The sequence below is a fragment of the Scyliorhinus canicula genome, chromosome 13 (genome assembly GCF_902713615.1).
Source record: "Scyliorhinus canicula chromosome 13, sScyCan1.1, whole genome shotgun sequence".
Taxonomy (NCBI): domain Eukaryota; kingdom Metazoa; phylum Chordata; class Chondrichthyes; order Carcharhiniformes; family Scyliorhinidae; genus Scyliorhinus; species Scyliorhinus canicula.
In genome coordinates this window covers 128,888,377-128,906,516 of record NC_052158.1, presented here as the reverse complement: position 1 = coordinate 128,906,516, position 18,140 = coordinate 128,888,377, and the positions used below count along the sequence as shown (strand labels likewise).

General features: G+C 44.6%; 1 protein-coding gene across 5 annotated transcripts in view; it reads right to left on the bottom strand.

Moving 5' to 3' along the window:
- Window positions 1-17,729, bottom strand: part of vwa5b2 (von Willebrand factor A domain containing 5B2) — a 200,237-nt gene extending 182,508 nt beyond the window's left edge. The window contains exons 1-2 of one of the 5 annotated variants that reach the window (XM_038816216.1): window positions 11,257-11,396; window positions 10,503-10,632 (exon numbers count right to left, since the gene is read on the bottom strand). The gene's annotated coding sequence lies outside the window, so the exon portion shown is untranslated. Of the gene's footprint in view, window positions 1-9,386; window positions 9,450-10,502; window positions 10,863-11,256; window positions 11,397-17,709 lie in introns of those variants that run through there. The other 4 variants (XM_038816219.1, XM_038816218.1, XM_038816214.1 and 1 more) reach the window with 4 other exon arrangements.
- Window positions 17,730-18,140: the final 411 nt, after the last annotated feature.

Below are 18,140 nucleotides of genomic sequence, written 5' to 3'. Positions count from 1 at the left end.
CCACTCTTGTTCTTGTCCATGAGTATTCTAAAACTTACGGAATTGTGATCGCTATTCCCAAAGTAATCACCAACTGAAACATCAGCCACCTGGCCGGGATCATTCCCCAATACCAGGTCCAGTATGGCCCCTTCCTGAGTTGGACTATTTACATATTGCTCTAAAAAAACTCTCCTGGATGCTCCTTACAAACTCTGCTCCATCTACGCCTCCAACACTACACGAATCCCATTCAATGTTGGGGAAGTTAAAATCTCCCATCACAACCACCCTATTGCTCCTACATTTTTCTATAATCTGTCTACATATTTGTACCTCTACTTCATGCTCGCTTTTGGGAGGCCTGTAGTAAAGTCCCAACAATGTTACTGCAGCCTTCCTATTTCTTAGCTCCACCCATATTGCCTCAGTGCTCGAATCCTCCATCGCGCCCTCCTTAATCACAGCTGTGATATCATCTCTGACGAGTAATGCAACTCCTCCACCCCTTCTACCTCCCTCTCTATCCCTCCTGAAGCATCTATACCCTGGGATATTCAGTTGCCAGTCCTGCCCTTCCCTCAACCAAGTCTCAGTAATACCAATAACCAATACCAATACCAATAACATCATATTCCGAGGTACTGATCCAAGCCCTAAGTTCGGCTGCCTTACCTGCTACACTTCTCGCATTAAAACAAATGCACCTCAGACCACCTGTCCCTTTGCGACACTTCCGGACCCACCTAAGTTTGACATTCCGAACCTGGGTGGGAAGGGGGAAAACAGGGCCTCAAGAAAGGTACCACGATAATCCAACATGTGACAGAGGCTTTAAACCTGGGATTGCAGACCACGTTCAAAATTTCGGAGACGGTGCCCAGTGGATTCCAAGGACCATTGTGGAGAGAATTGGGCCAATCTCCTACAGGGTTAAGACTGGATAATGGACTGTATGGAAACATGTGGACCATCTCAAATCAGGGAGCCCACCCCAGAGAGAACCATGTCAGACGACTCGGTCTCCCGTCTGCCATCCTTGAACCAAGGCGCACTCACCACTGGGGACCTGTGCCCAGGCCAACAGGATGCAGATGAGTCAATGTGCAATATGGACACAGAAACCTCAGTACTCTCAAAGGACATTATTGTCAGAGCTGGACCACCAGCAGGGCCGCCTCGTCGATCAGTGCAAAAGAGGCACTTCCTGCCACATTACGGACCCTGACCTGGCCCCACGCCTGTTGCAAGAAGCACAGCCAAGGGCAAAATGGTAAAGAAGATCCTCCTCTGCAACCAGCTACTTGGGTATCTTCAGACATTAGGTGGGGAGGAATAAAATAACCCTCACATGACCTTTGCTCAAAAGATGTATCCTAGGCCATCCAATGTTTAACCAAAGCTGCTGATGGTGAGGTTATTGATCAGAACCCTGATTTACTCTCTGTGGGGAAGTGACTGTCTTTCATTACCTTCTGGCAAAGATCAGCATTGTACCAAGTGTATTCTATTGGAATAATGAGTCATATAGTAATACACTGCTTGCCACCATACTGCTATGGTTAAAAAATGTAATTGCTTTGCATGAGCACACATCGTTTGTTTGCTGACTGGAGTATCACTTCCACAGTGTGGTTCACCTGATTCTAATCTTCTCAATGGTCTGATAGGCATTCAGAATAATTGCAATTATGGAAGAAAACATTTTTTTGTTGAAAAATTGGACTTTGGGGTAAAACCCCAAATTAAGCAATGATGAATTGCAACACTCATTGAGAGTAAGCTGAACCTTTGAAGGATAAGATGACAGAAACGTTACAGTACAGGAGCCATTCAGCCCGGTCTACACTAGCTCTCCGAGTGAGAATGCCGTATCGTGCCATTCCCCCACCTTCTCTCCATAATGCTGGCCATTCATCCTTTTCAGATAACAGTCTAATTCCATCTCGAAAGCTTTGATTGGACCTGACACCATCAAACTCTCAGGCAGTGAAATCCAGACCCTAACCACTCACTGTGCGTAAAGATTTTTTTCTCATATCACTTTTGCTTCTTTTGGCAGTTATTTTAAATCTGCGCCTCTCATTCTCAGTGCTTTCACAAGTGGAGATAATTTCTCCCCATCTACTCTGTCCACCCCTCGTGAATTATAATACCTCTATCAGATCACCTCTCAGCCTTCTTTTCCCCAAGGGAAACAGTCCTAACTTTTCCAATCCATCTTTGCAACTGAAGTTCCTGGTCCCCAGAACCATTCTCGTCATTAACTCCAACTGTGCCTGAGTACATCATCTCTGCTTATAAGCAGTGTAGCACTGACCTGCTGCTGCCTTCAATACCAGCTCTGTCCTTTCAGTGCGATTACAAACCAGGAACCTCGGGCTGGATTTTCTGCACCACGCTGCCGAAATCGCATCCGGCGCTGGAGCGGAGAATTAATTCCCATACATGGAATCGGGACCGGTGCCGGTTCCTCGATTCTCCGGATCCAGAAAAGCCGAGTACGCTGTGCCGCGTATCCCCTACCTGCGGCCATTGCCAGAGTCCCATTCCGCTATTCTCCGCCCCCGACCAGCCAAAGACCCACTCATGGTCCTGCTGTTCGGAATACTCACATGGCGGCTGCGGTCTCAGGCCGCGGCCACCATGATCGGGGGTGGGCCAATTGGAGGGCGGGGGGGGCCTCGTACGGGACCGAGCTATTTTTGGGCGGGCGGTCCGAGTATAGTGTACGGCCGATCGGGGACACTATTTACGAGGTCCAGCTCTGCGGTCTGAGTCCGCCATGGAGCATGGCGTGGCTGCTGCCATGCGCATGAGTGGCCTCTGACCCGGAAGTGCGGGGCCCCGTATCTGCAGCTAAAGCTGAGAGGTTCATGACGGGTCCCTGCTAACCCTCAGCAGGGCTGTGAATGTGTGGCCTTATGACGCCAGTTTTCCTGGCATGAAAGGTCACAGTTTTTACAACAGCGTTGGGACATAGTCCCTGAAATGGAGAATCCAGCCCCTCTTGTCTGTTCTGCTGATTTATATAAGCACTATTCAACACAGTGGAGAATTCTCCTGGTCTTCTTCCCATTATTACTCGGAAAGCCACCACATAAAATTGGGTTAACGTGTCATTGCTGTTTATCGGATAAGAAAGTCAAGACAATTAAAAGCGTGGAGACTTTTTTCTTGGATTGTGAATTGTTGTCGACGATTTTAAAACGTTCTTTGTTTTCTTGCTTTTCCTTTCTATCTCTTTCTTCCTCATGTATCTTAATCTACTCTTTTCTCTCTAAACCCAATTTGACAATGAATTCATCCAGTTTTCGTGACACATTGTTTACCCCGTCATTCTCCAAGGTCCCAAATTCTCTGATGTCCTTACATGTCCATCCACTGTGCAGGAAAATAAAACCTCACAAATAAGTCTAACAGGGCACGTCATGAGATGCCCTCTCCACCAAAATCTGAGCTATTATGTCAGCTTCAATCATCTCCACAGATGCAATCTAAAACCCGAGCAGCAAATGTTTCTTTGGCACTTGGCAGTGTTTGAAATATAATGGCACCTTCAGATGAGTAAAGCAAGTAAAGCTTAATAACATTGTTGTTGTGTGGTATTGTTCACTTAGGAAGTCCAATTTGCTGAGACACTTTTGAATGCATGTTGTCATCTAGGACTATGGATAGTGATGGCAGAGACTCTAACTTTCTTTCCATCACAGGAATCTGTCCCAGTCTTACCACCTGCAATTGGCACATATTGGAAGGATTTGCAAGTTGAGTGTTCTGCTTCTGGCTCAGAGGCAGGAAAACTACCACTTTGCCACAATACCACCTCTAAAAAACATTGTACTACAATGTAAATGATTTACATTGAATTTTGAACACACTTGTGATTTGATTGAGAACCTGATTATAAAAAGTGGTTGAAAGTCAATCAATTAATTGAATGCAGTGAATTAACATTTCGGCATTGACTGCTGCTCCTTCAACATCTAGATCGTCCATTCTAGACCTGCCTCTCTAACCCTTTCCACCTCTCTTCCTCTCCAATTTCCTTTCTTGTTTTAAGACCCTCCTTCGAATCCATGTCAAAAGTTTTGCTTTCCCCTTTACCTTGGATTATATGAAGAGCCTTGAAATGATCGCTCCAGAATCCAAAATATTTTATTAGGTGACTTTGCATCAACAACAATCTATTGAATTGACTTCTCCAAGATTGGTTTGAATTGAGATATTCAGCACCACTGCGGTCTAAACATAGGGTGACCAGCTAATAAATTGCATGCTTGGCCCAACAAAACGTTGTTGATGGGAGGAACACATTTACTCCTTAGCCCTCACTCCTCCACATTGCCACCATTCCCAGTCCCAATCCCCAGTTACCAGGCCCAAGAGACATTCCTTCAGCTATTCCTTTGATCTCTCTCCCCAGAATCCACCCCTCCCCACCCCTCCCTTGAACTCTCATATTCTTCAGATCCCCAGCCCCATCACATACACTCCAATCCTTAGCTCCCCAGTCTCACTTTGCACAGCCCCATCTGTTCCCCATCTGTTCCCCATCTTCATGGTCCATGCTCCCCCCAACAGCCCCCCCCCCCCCCCCCAAACCCCCCCCCCCCCCCACCCCCCCCCCCCCCCCCCCCCCCCCCAAACCCTTCCTCGGCCCAATCCATGCCATTCTCTACTGGATTCCTGGCCCGAATCTCAGAGCTGACCCCTGGGGCCACTTACATGAGGGCCACTGCAAAGCCCTTCAACCAACGGCTGAGACCTATTGCCACCAGAAGATTTCACCCATTGTCATTCAGATGATACATTCAGTCAAGACCTCACCTGCTCTCTCAGATGTGCATAAAAGATTCTTTGGCACTATTGCGCAGAACAGCAGGGGAATTGTGTTTTGACCAATATTTATCCATCAGTCAACCTCACAAAAAGCAGATTATCTCGTCATTATGGGAGCTGTATTGGGGAGCATTCTGTGCACAAATTCGCTGCAAACATTATTTTGAAGCTCTCCTTAAAGAGATTCTAAGCCAATAGACTTGAGTAATATAAAAACAGGAAATGTTGGGAATGCTCAGCAAGGTAGCACTGCTGCCTCATGGTGCCGAGGGTCTTGGAAGGTTGATCAATTTGAACCCGGCCCAGGGTCACTGACCGTGCGGAGTTTGCACATTCTCCCCGTGTATGCATGGGTCTCACCCCACAACCCAAAAGATGTGTAGGCGAGGTGGATTGGCCCGCTAAATTGCCCCTTAATTGGAAAATAAATAATTTGGTACTTTAAATTTATTTTAAAAAAGCAAGGTAAACGATATCAGTGGAGTAATATTGGCCGGGATCCTCCGACCCCGCGTCGGGTCAGAAAATCGCTGGGGGGGGGGGGGGCTTGGGAATTGCGCCACACCGCCCCGACGCCAGCCCACCAATTCTCCGCCGCCGATTCTTGGGTGCCTATGGAATCGCCACCACACCGGTCGGGGGCCCCGATCGCGGGCCAGGCCACCGTGGAGGCCCCCCCTGGAGTCAAGTGCTTGACAAGTTCGGCCAAGTCCCACTGGCGTGGGTTACATATGGCCCCACGACCTCAGAGTTCTGGCTGCGGGGGCCGTCCTGGTTGGGGGGTGGGGGGGGGGGGGGGGCGCGGGGGGATCCACGGTGGCCGACCGATGGGCGGGTGGACTAGTTCCGTGGGAGGCCTATGTTCCTCCGCACTGGGCCCCTGTAGGGTTCCGTCTTATTGCCAGGGGGCTGGCGTGGAGACGAGAACCCACGCGCTTGCGCGGACTTGCGCTGGTCATGGCGTGCCGGCTTTCGGGCGCCGGAGCTGCGGACACCACTCCGGCGCCGTACTAGCCTCCTAGGAAGGGGTGAATACCTGCCACTTGAGGCCCATTGACTCTGGAGTGGCTCACGCCGCTTTTCACGTCAGCGTCAGAACTTGGCCGTGGGATTGGAGAATCCCGGCTGTGGTATCTCTGCATTGCTCTTTGACCAAGCAGATCTACATATGGACTCCTGCACATATGCACAGAGTATTGTTATCCATAACCTGGTTAAATATGAACATGAACCAATGAGTCAGGTCAGATCATATATCAAACAGTTTAAAATGAATTTTAAAAGTCCCCAGATTGTCTAACCAAATACTTGAATATCTTTAGGCTTTACAATGCTGCTGTAGTTGTGATAATGAAGCAATATGAAAGTAACTTCTTCAGCTGGTCTCGTATTGCTTGTTACAATTTTATCCAGCTGAGCTGACTCACAGCTTGTACTTCACATTTGTAATTTGGAAAAATAAGTTGCTTTACATCAGCACAAACCATGTCATGACTAGTTAATCTATGACTGTTATTGGAATGCAACAACATAACTTAGACAGGTGAAGGCAAGTTCTTGGGTCATGACATCCAGTTGTAGACAATCCAATGTTCAGCTACTAAGCTGTCTTCTGGGGTGGCAACTGATATGTATACTGGCTTTACATGATGATGCAAGTAAGCGTTGGTAGATTTAAGTGATACTCCTGATTTTAAATTGCCTCCACGACCCCTAGGGGAAACCAATATTTTACTCACATCAAAGGTTCATATTCTTGACTTTGGCTGTGGCGATTTTAAAAATAATTTGAACTCTATAACAATCATGTTTTATTAGATTCATGTTTTGTTTGGTTGTAAGCCCTCACTGAGAACAGGATGGTCCTAACTGCAGGCATTTACCCATCTTGTTTACACATGTCCTTTAGTGAAGGAAATCTGCCATCCTGACCTGGTCTGGCCTACGTGTGACTCCAGACCCACAGCAATGTGGTTGACTCTTAAATGCCCTTTGAAATGGCCCAGCAAGCCACTCAGTTCAAGGACAATAAAGGATGGGCAATAAATGCTGGGCCAGCCAGCGACACCCACATTCTATCTAAGAATAAAAACAAAGTAATGACAGAGCTACTCTGTGGTACACAATGCGGAACACAAGCTGCGAGCTTTAAGAACTTGACATTCTTCAGTGTTGGTGAAGTGCACCGATGTTGATATTGTGAAACTGGTTGGAGGCTCCTTTGCTGCTGGTTAAATGATCCCCGAATTGTCAAAAGTATTTGAACTTAAGCCTAAGAATCAATATCTCTTTCACCTTAAATGCGCCACACACCAATGATCCCTTACAGAACTCACACAGAAAGAAATCAAGCAAAAAGATTCCAAATGTATCTCTGTGTAAGCACCGAGTATCTGGTAAAGCTTGATGTGAAAGCAAAAACTGCTGCATTAACTTAAATCGGTGAGGATACATGTTTAAAACCTGGAAATAGAAAATAAATTGGCTGAAGGAGTCTGAATCGAGGTAGGTGTTAGAGGATGTATGTGAAGGCAGAGACAAGACGGGGGCCAGTCTGTTTCTGATTTAAATCAATAACTTGGATTGAAAAATTCAATGTAAACTGCTTATATCCACAGGCAATGGCAAATGAATAGGGACACAGCAGAATTTGGGGAAGCAAAAATGAATTAGGCAAAATTGCCAGGGTTTTTCCACTTCTACATCTGCCAGTCCAGAATTCCAGGTGACTGAGTGTAGAAGCAGTAAATATTGAGCAATGTCAGATTTGGAGACACTAAAATAACATTGCACAGAACAGAAGGCGATCATTCAGCCCTTTGTGCCATTTCCCCGCTCTTTTCCCATGGTCCCTTTTCAAGTATTCCTCTCAATTTGGACCTCTCAGGAATTCCTGATTTCAATCACTCCAACATTGGTGTGGCATTCCATTCTTGCACCTCGCTTTCATCCTTGAAATCATTCCTTAAAGCTGATGTTCCTCTTTGACCAAGCTTTTGGTCATCTGGCCTGATATTTCCTTATTTGGTTTGGTGTATATTTTGTGTATAATGCTCCTGTAAAGCACCCTGGGTGTTCTATTGCTTAAAGGTGCCAGATAAATCCAAGTTGTTGTTTTTAACATTACTATTGAGTCTGCTTCCACTAACCTTTCAGGTCATAACAATTCACTTAAGAGGGGGGGAGTCATGGCATTGTGGTAATGCCACTGAACTAGTAATCCAGAGGTCCAGGTTGCGCTCTGATGACATGGGTTCAAATCCCACCATAACAGCTGGTAGAATTTAAATTCAACTAATAATTCTGGAATTAAAAGCTGGTCAGTAACGGTCAGACCATGAAACTCAATGATTGTTGGAAAAACCAATCTGATTCACTAATGTCCTTCAGGGAAGGAAATCTGCCATCCTTACCTGGTCTGGCCTACATGCGACTCCAGACTCACAGCTTAACTGCCCTCTGAAACGTCCCAGTACACTGCTGAGTTCAAGGGCAATTCAGGATGGGTCACAGTGACACCCACATCCCAAGAATGAATTTTAAAAACAATATAAAACAAATTCTCCTCGTCTCGCCCTGGTTCCTTTGCCAATTACCTTAAATTTATAAAGTCTGGTTGCAGACACCCATGCTAGTTAAAACAATTCATTCCTAAGTACACTATCAAAACCCTTTAATGGTACTTGAAATTTTGTACAGACAAGTGTAAATCCCAAATACAGAAAGAGAAAATACATGATAAAAGTACTCCATGAATGTCACTATCTAGAGTTGTCACTATCTAGAGTTTAATTGTTGCTCAAGACTAATCAAGAAGGCAGATAGAATGTTGGATAACGTAGCAAAATGGTGGAGTAGAAGTCAGCTGAAATTATTTTTATTTCGTAGAGCGCTCGAGTACTGTATCCAGTTCTGCTCACTCAAGTACAGCCAACACAATTCAAATCCTGATGGCAGTGTATAACACAAAGCCACATTACTGACCTTTGGCATTAAATGGTTGAGTTACAAACAAACAAATGATCAAGGAGCAGAAGTCGGCCATTCAGCCCGTTAAGCCTGCTCTGCCATTTAATAAGACCATGGCTGACCTGATAGTAACCTCAAATCTGCCTTCCACCCATCCCTGATAACCTATATAAATGACCAAGCATCGATTCAACTCTGCCTTAAAAATATTCAAAGAATCTGCTTCTTTTCATGGTCTTTTCAGGACGAGCATTTCAAAGACTCTACATTCTGAGAGAAAAAAAGACTCAGCCTTGAAAGAAACCAGAGGAGAAATGATCGAATAGAACTTTAGAAGATGTAACCAATGTAGGAAAAAGTACTGAAATACTAAACTATGGGAATAGAAAAGAAGACATGAAGCTATAAATTTGTCCTGGATAGTAATGCAAAAATTAACAATGAAGACTTATGGAAGAGAAAATCAGGCAGCCTGTCGAGTGAGCTACCCAGGGACTATTATCAAAACCCATTTTCCAAATTATCCAGTTTCTCCTGGGGCAGCAGATTCATTCTAGGGTACAGTTCTATTTGAGGTGAAATGAGCAAGTACATACCTGAAATCAGGTCTAGGATCTCCAACCCTGTCAGCTCCAGTTACCAACTTGCAGATGAACATAACTAAGTCTTATGGGAAGTTACTTCATAGCTACATCACAGGGAAGCTTCAGGGTGTCATCCTATAATAATGACTCAGGTTTCAGTGAGGTAGAAATAGCCTCATTTATGTTTGGAATTCTCTACCACAGTCAAAAAAAATCTTTGCCACAATTGGTTGGCGAATACATTGCTCAATTTTGATCTGAGCTGCATCAGACCGGGATTAGGTTCATTGTGTTGAGTTTGCAAATCTAATTCCACTAGTTGGCTAGCAGTAGGGCTACTAAAAATGGACCAGGGCCAGGAAGTAAATATCAGAGAGTAACCTTGCTCTTATCCTGTGACTCCTTCTGAGAAAGGAATTTTGTGGATACTATTGGGAAAACTTTCAAGTTGAGTGCAAAATAGGTGGTTATTGGTTTAACTGGGTTACGTTGTGGGGACTGGGGCCTTAGATTAGGCTTGTATTCCATTCAGAATAAAAGATTAAGGGGGTATTTAATTAACACATTATAAGGAGTTGATATTTCCTCTGATGGAGCGGCAGGGGCAGCTCCCATAAAAAGAAGGCATAACCTTAAAATGAGAGCTAGGCCATTCAGGGGTAATGTCAAGAAGGAATTCTTTATAAAAAGAGAAATCTGGAACATTCATCCCTATATGGGGTTGAGATTTGATCATTGAGAATTTCAAAACTGAGATTGACATTTTTGTTTGGCAAAGGTTAGAGGACCAATGTGAGTTAAGATTCAGGTCAGCCATGATCTAAATGCATGACAGAATAAGCTCGAGAGGCTGAAAGGCCAACTTCAGTTCTTAATGTATGCCCGTGACACCGTAACCAAGGTCAGGAGAGTGGCCAAACTATTTTTCAGCTTCAGCCTCATTTAAATTTTGTGGATAAGATCAGGCAGATTTGCTGCACTGGAAAATTGATTAACTTTGATACAGAGGTGCCTGGCAGGTAAGGCCTTTTCTGGAGTGAGGGGCCGGGGATTGGGGGGTGGGGGTGGGGGGGTTAGGTTTGGATCAATGGGGAAACCAGAAAAACCTTTTGTAAAGCAAAAGCTTACCTTTTCTGAATGATGGTAGAGGTCCCTTCAGGGCTGTTTCGGCTGCTCAATATCTGGAAGAACTTGGACCATCATGTCCAATGCTGGTACTTTTCAGAGTCGCAATCTTACAAATTTAAGCTGTCACTGTCTGTAATCCAGAAAAGGAGGATTCATCTTTTTGTCCCCTTAGATGGAGGTTCACAAAGTGCACAAGGATGTGGGGATCACTTGGTGGTGATCATGGGTGGAAATCCTGGCTATATTAATCCTTCCATTTGAACATAGCATTAATCAGGCCAAATATTGAGGCTCTACTGGCTTAGCTCTATTTGTTTAACACAGATCAGCGCTTGAACCTGGTCTCTACTGATCCCTGCCTCTTACCCACTGACGCAGCACATGCCCCTTTAGCAACAATTTATTGCAAGTGATAACCTTGCACCAGAGAGAGGGGCAGTCTCAACGTCTCACAGTCTCAACGTCTCATTGACGTGTGAGTCCTGAGTAAAAGGAATTCTGCCTATCGCTTTCTCAGCACAAAACTGACTTTGTATTTTACAGGTCGAAAATCCAAGTCGTAGCCAACAACAAAGTATTTTATTTTGGTTTGTTCAAGATTTTCCCTCAAGTTATTCAGGAATTCTAATTTATTGTAACGGCAAAAGAAGGAGAAGTTGCCCGGACCAGCCCAGTTTACAGAGATCAAAGAGCAGCAGCCAAACACTACAAATCACAATCAAACGGTTGAATAAGTCAGTAAAATAATACCTACTTATATTTCAGATCCTCACTCCCTTTCATAGAGTAGATATGATTCAGCTTCCATGATACGCAAACGCTACAGAATGAAGTTATCTTCAATTTTAGATTAAGCTGTACATTTCTTGTGTAAATCTTTGAGGAAAATGAATAATGTAGCTGCCAGTGCTGTCACAGAGGCACACGTTCAGACAAGATTTAATTGGTAAATGTTGACGCAGCATTGTGCTGAAATATTTCAGTCTTCCATGGCGTCCTGGCACAAATATTTTGTACATTCCAAAGTAGAAAACAGTCAGACAAATGTAACCACAACAGAGGCTTTGAGGTCGGGCAGGAGTAATCTGATGGGAGAGACAGAAATGTTATGAAATGCCCCAGTAAGTTAAACAACTTTATTTGTGGCTTACAAGTTTAGTTCAGTTCAAGATTCTGAGCATTCTTTTGATGTCCTCTAAAGAAACGTGTGAACTCCGGAATCAATTCTGCACCGAACAAAGCTGCTTTCCCCTCAAAAAATACACAACCTTGCTCCCCTCCATCTCAGAAGAATTTGTGAGGTGGAGGGGAGCATATTCTCCCTAAATGTAACCATGGCACATTACCACTCTGCCTCCTCCATCTTATCACACCCTTTGACAATGTCAATGATGCCACCCTCTTTAAAAAAAATAAATTTAGAATATCCAATTCTTTTTGTTTCCAATTAAGGGACAACTTAGTGTGGCCAATTCACCAACACTGCGCAAACTTTTGGGTTGTGGGGGTGAGACCCATGCAGACACAGGGAGAATGTGCAAACTCCACACGGACAGTGACCTGGGACCGGGATCGAACCCCGGTCCTCAGCACCCTGAGGCAGCAGTGCTAATCACTGTGCCACCGTCTTGCCCGAACCATTCTCCTCAATCCACCTCTGCAGAACTGTCCTCACTCGGGAGCACTCTTATCTATTCAATCTCAGCCAGAGCATTTCCAGTCCTACTCAATATTGTTATCTGTGGAGCTACGCAAGGATATATCCTGATCCCCTTCCTTCCTTATCTACACACTGACCCTTAGCAATGTCATCCAAAGACATGGGATTAACTTCTAAAAGTAAGCCAGATAAAACCTAGCCCTTCTTCTTTATCAACGTTCTTGGCTCGACTGCCTCTGTGTTATCCAACATGTTCTCTGGCAGAGAATGGCCCGTTGTGCCATTACTTCCGGTCAGCCCGACGCCGGAGTGGTTCGCGATGCTTTTGACACCGGCTACGGGCTATCGCGCCAATCGTGGAGAATCCTGCCCCTGAGGTGTAGCATTGCAGAAAACGTCTTCACTGAAGATAGTCTTTCTCATTGCTAGGATTTAATTATGCAACTGTTCACATTGATTTACAATTATGCTGAAATATAAATTCTAATTCCTTAAATAAACTAAATTAAACAGTGATGGTCACAGACAAGGTTACAAGGTGAAAAGACTTCTCAGCCTTCGCTCTCCTCAGAGAGGTGACCTGACAGTGGTTGTTAAAATTTCGAAGGGGTTCAGTAGGTTAGGCTTAGAGAAGACTTTTCCACGTGCGGGGAAGACAAAATCTAAAGGCCATAAGTATAAGATATCATTAATAAACTTAGTCAGAAGAATCTTGTTTAGGCAGTGAGTAGTTTGAATGTGAAACATGCCACCAAATGGTGTTGTTGAGATAATAGTGTTGATGCATTTAATGGAATGTTGGGTAAGTAAATGAGGGAGAAATGGATAGATGATTATGTGGTTCGGGTGAGACAAGGTAAATACAAAATAATGGGGGCCATTTGGAGCATAAACATTGGTTGAAAGACTTAAATCTACATTATTCTATGTAATACATATTGGGCAAGATCCATTGGCCATGCTGTGCCAGAGAAACAGCTCGCCAGGGCGCAGCATGGCTGATGAAAGCCGGGAGACCCCGATCCCGGGATCTACCCAGCTCACAATGCCTTGCGACACGCAACGCGACCTCGGGAGACATTGTGATGCGAATCCCGCCCACAATCTTTGGCAAATCTACATATTAGAACGAGGCAGTTAGTCTCACTCTAATGTGCAGATTCCTGAGGTACCTGAGCCTTTGGGATTCAATCCCTTCACCTCAGAGACCTTGCCCGGGTGCTGTTCAGCACTGGTCCCCACAAATGGGGACCAGATGGAATGGCACTTGTGGGGTCTCCCAGGGGAGTGGTGGCTCCCAGCTGCATAGGCTTTGGGCAGGGTGGTGCCTTGACACTGCTGGTACCACTGGTGCATCCTGACAGTGGTAGCCTGGCACATTTGCTTTGCCATCTGGGTGCCAGCCTGGCACTGCCAAGGTGGCTCTGTCAGTGGGCATGGGCACTGCCAGGTTGGCACTACCAAGGTACAAAGCTGGCATTTTTTTGTGTGTGTGTGAGATTGGGTTGGGGTTTCCTGTGGGGGTGGTGGGGGGTGACGCTGGGGGAGAGGTCGGGGATTGTTTCTGGGGCCTCAGAGATTGGGACGCCATTTTTTTTTGCCTCGGCTGCGTGGTCCCCGTTCAGGTCCCCTATTCAACGCGAGCCACATTAAATAGTCATGTGTTTCTTGTCTTTGTTCCCTTTTGGGAGAGTCATGCCCTTTATCTGTCATTTTAAAGAACAGTCAAAAGTAAAACTGATGGCATTATATCAAGTATTCAGAAAGTTCTATGATGGAATAGTTGAACGATTTATTTACTTTTGCCTCATTCTTGATTTACAAGAGGGGTTGCCAGCGACTTTCCAGCGCCCGTTTCAGATACATGAAAGTTAGTTGTAATGTTGCTATTGCTGTCCTGACTTAACTAAGCTGGCTAACTAAGCATCGACTGACAAAAATGCAGTATTCTTCGCGATGATTTATCAGAGGCTGGTTTTCCTCCACCATGCTCTCAAGTAACTGCCTCTCCCCCACACACACATCACCCCCCGCTGCTGCTATTGTGTTCTTGAATGGCACAGCTCCCAAACCTGCCCTACACAGCTTCACCATTGTTGAAAACCTTTGAAAGGGTTGTTGCAATCTCCCTCGAGAACTTCCCAGGCTACTGGAAAAATCCAGGCAGGAATTACACAGAGAATTGAAAACAGTTAGACCGTTGCTCTGGGCCCAGATCAAAATTGAGTCTGGGGGGTTCCAAATTATAACAGGATGTCAGAGCCCTGCAGAATTGCTAAGTAATTATATATTCGCCTGATAACATAAAGTGGACACAGCAATATAAATTATTGTCAGAGATAAATTGTCTGCATCAAAGTACTTTTACAGATCCCTAAGCTGCTGCCACTCCAGGAAAAGGCTGATACAGTATTGTGAAGATAGATCCTTATTTTTTACGAGTGGCTTATCTGTTTCTGCATTTGTTACAGAATGTTGCTCCCCTTACCGCAATGGAAATAATATTCAGCACCATGGCAATAACCTCCCGATGTTATTTGCCATCTCTTTTCTTTAAACCACTAACAGTTGTACCAATAGGAGTTCCCCCTCTTACTAACCTTACCACTGATCTATGCCACCTGGATTAACAAGAGAAACCAGTACGCTCCTCTTCTTCCTGAGTCACCAAGCTTCATATCAACCTCTATCTATCTGCTACACAACCCAACTTGGTACCGCGACGCACCCTCTTACGAAGCATGTTGTAAGGATATTTGGACTGGTGGTGGGGCACAGCCGTTATCTCAGCCTTGGCATATTGTACAAGGGCAATTAGGGATGGGCAATAAATGCTGAATTTAAAAAATGGATTGCAATTTATGGAGAGAAGGCATGGAGTGAAATGGTGATGGAAGTCTGCTGGGATTGCTAGTGGTCTTCCCATTAACTTCTGGCCATGGCATTTGCCAGTAGTGAGGAAAGTGGAGGATCTCCCACCTTTCCAGAGACCAATTGTGTCACTTAAATAGCCAATTAAGGGTTCTTCCCATCGGCACCTGCATTTTGCCAGAAGCAGATAGGCCCTCTGCTGAGATTGGAGAACTCTGGGAGCCTTTCTACAGACTCCAGGTTGGAGGTGGGGGATTGGGGGGGGGGGGGGGGGGGGGGGGGGAGAAAGGGGTGCATCCTATGTGGGCACTCTATGGCAACACCCACCTGCCCTCACCGGCCAACTCCTACCAACTGCCCCACCAGCTCACCAGGGCCTGCCTGGCTTGACCCAGCAACTCCTGATGCCACTCCATAGGTGGATCCTCTCAGCTGGCCGCAGTTCCAGCATAGGTCACTGCTCCCGCTGCCACTGCTAGGAGTGAAGCGCTGTTGGCCTCCCCGATTGGCTGGCACACTCTCGGATGGGTGCTGTCATCCGTTAAAAAGAAGGCAGCCCTGGTGACAGGACATTAGCTGGAAGATGGGGACAAAGTCTGGTTGGGGCTGCCAAAGCTGCCAAGGCAGGGTTGCCCTGTGTCTCTCTGGCCAGTTATCAAAGCTGCTGCCACCCTGACAAAAGTCAACCTTCTAACATAAGCACCATGTACATTACAAATATGTATTGGATGAGCACTGGCAAACATACCATAATGTTTCTAAGAATATAAAAACAAAGAGCAAGATTAGGCCATTCTGCACCTCGAGCCTCCCCCATGTTCCATAAGATCATGGCTGATCTGATTTAGATCTCAACTCCACTTTCCTGCCAACTACCCTTAACACTCAAAAATCGATCTCAGTCTTAAATATATTCAACATCTCAGCCTCACAGCTCTCTGGGATAGAGAACTGTAATTTCGTAATTAAGTATATATTATGCCATGTGCTCGTATGTACAGCGAAGCCCCTAAAATTGATACATCACAAAAAAACAATAGTACAATTCTGACTCCATCTCCATATTATGGAAGTGTATCAAGCTGAACTGAACAGAAATGGTCATCAATGAACCTCTTCAGTCTGGCCCATCCTGAGCGTATTATCCCCATCAGTACAGCATTCCATATGAGCATTTGATTTTGTTGTTGGTTTACATTTTCACAAAACAGTTTTCAGAATACAGCAAAAATCTGTCAAAATAATGAAGTTTCCAATTGAATGTAAAAATGTGACCAATAATCCAGTTAAACAGATCAAGTTGCTCAATACAAATCCCCAAATAGTCCAAAATATTCTGAAGAAATTATAACAATAATTAGTACACTCAAACATTTATATGAATATATGGGGGATATTCCTGATAATATAGTGACTCATTTAGCGGACAATGACTAGGAATGTAGCCTCCTTTTTCTTCCTTACAATAATCTTTATTAGTGTCAGAAGTAGGTGTCTATTAACACTGCAATGAAGTTACTGTGAGAATCCCCTAGTCACCACTCCGGCACCTGTTTGGGTCCACTAAGGGAGAATTCAGAATGTACAATTCACCTCACAAGCACGTCTTTTGGGACTTGATGGAGAAAACCGGAGTTCCTGGGGAAAACCCACGCAGACACGGGGAGAGCATGTAGACTCACAGACAGTGACCCAGCCCGGAATCGAACACAGGTCCCTGCCGCTGTGAAGCAACAGTGCTAACCATTGTGCTACCATTCCTTGATTAAAGTCATTAGATTTCTGAATAAATGTTTGTGTTCTGACAGTAAATCTTTGTCTCAATTACATCATGGAAGGTTAAGCGGTTGTCCTGACGACCTTGGTTGTCATCTGTATGGCTTAAAACGAAACACAAGATTTAGTATACAGAACCATCGCTTTAGGTGTGAGTGCATGCAGAAGATGAAAGGGATTAAAGTATAAATTTCAGACCAAAATAAATGCATGAAAAAGGCAAGTTCACCCAAACAAAATTTACAGACACTAGACTGAGTGACAGTAAAAATGTTTAATTTGTATTTATGTACAATTCAGGAAGATTAATTTTAAATTTCATCAGTTTTCCTCATGCTTAGAAACCAATCAAGCTGCCTCACTCAATACAGATGTATTTTTTTCCTTAACATTTGCTCATGACTCTAGACAAACAACAGCTGGGCCTCAGTGAACAGCAAATATTTCTTAGTTATATTATTTCCATTACACTTCAGCAAAAACTCTAAGTCATTTGCAGTGGCAGCAATGATCTTTGGCCTGTTATTAAATTGCAGTATGTAAAGTGTTAGGAGCTGAATGCATTTATTGATACGATTGTTTCACTGCTGAAATCCAGATGCAGCACAACACAAAAATTATACCTACGTTTCCATCGTGAGCATACTCACCTCTGCACAGTCATTTCCTGTTGAGAAGAATAAAGATTTCTGAAGTCCATAATACATTTAACTTTGTTATATTTTAAGAATCAAAACTGCAGCCCACTCAGCTGTGAGCGAGGCATTAATTGTGGACTTGATAAAAGCATACCCACTCCAGTCAACCTTGTAAAGTTCTCCTCGTTATCACCTGGGCACTTGTGCCACAATTGGGGGAGCCATTCCACAGATTAGCCAAGGAACAGAAAATCATGCTCACCCAATCATACCTCAAAACTAAAGTCTGGACTCCTCCATCAGTGTCCCTGGGAATGTCCTGTTCCACCAGCAGGGAATACCCATCAGATCTGGCAATACAATAATATGCAATCAGGATGGAGTAACTCCAGACGGCCTCACTATCAACTCTGGACTCCATAAATTCTCGCAGCTTCAAATCAAACTTGAGCAAGGAAACCTCCTTCTTTTTCCTACCTGTCACCCTCCCTCAGCTGATAAATCAATACTCTTCTATGTTAAATAAGAGTTGGAGGAAGTACTGAATGTATCAAAATGTGGAAGCAATGTCCAGCACCATAAGTACCACATCTAACCATGAAGGTCATAACTGTTAGTCTGGGCTAGCAGCAGGGTGGTGAGGGAACCAACATGAGGCAGTAACCTACTTGATCTTGTCCTCAGTAATCTACC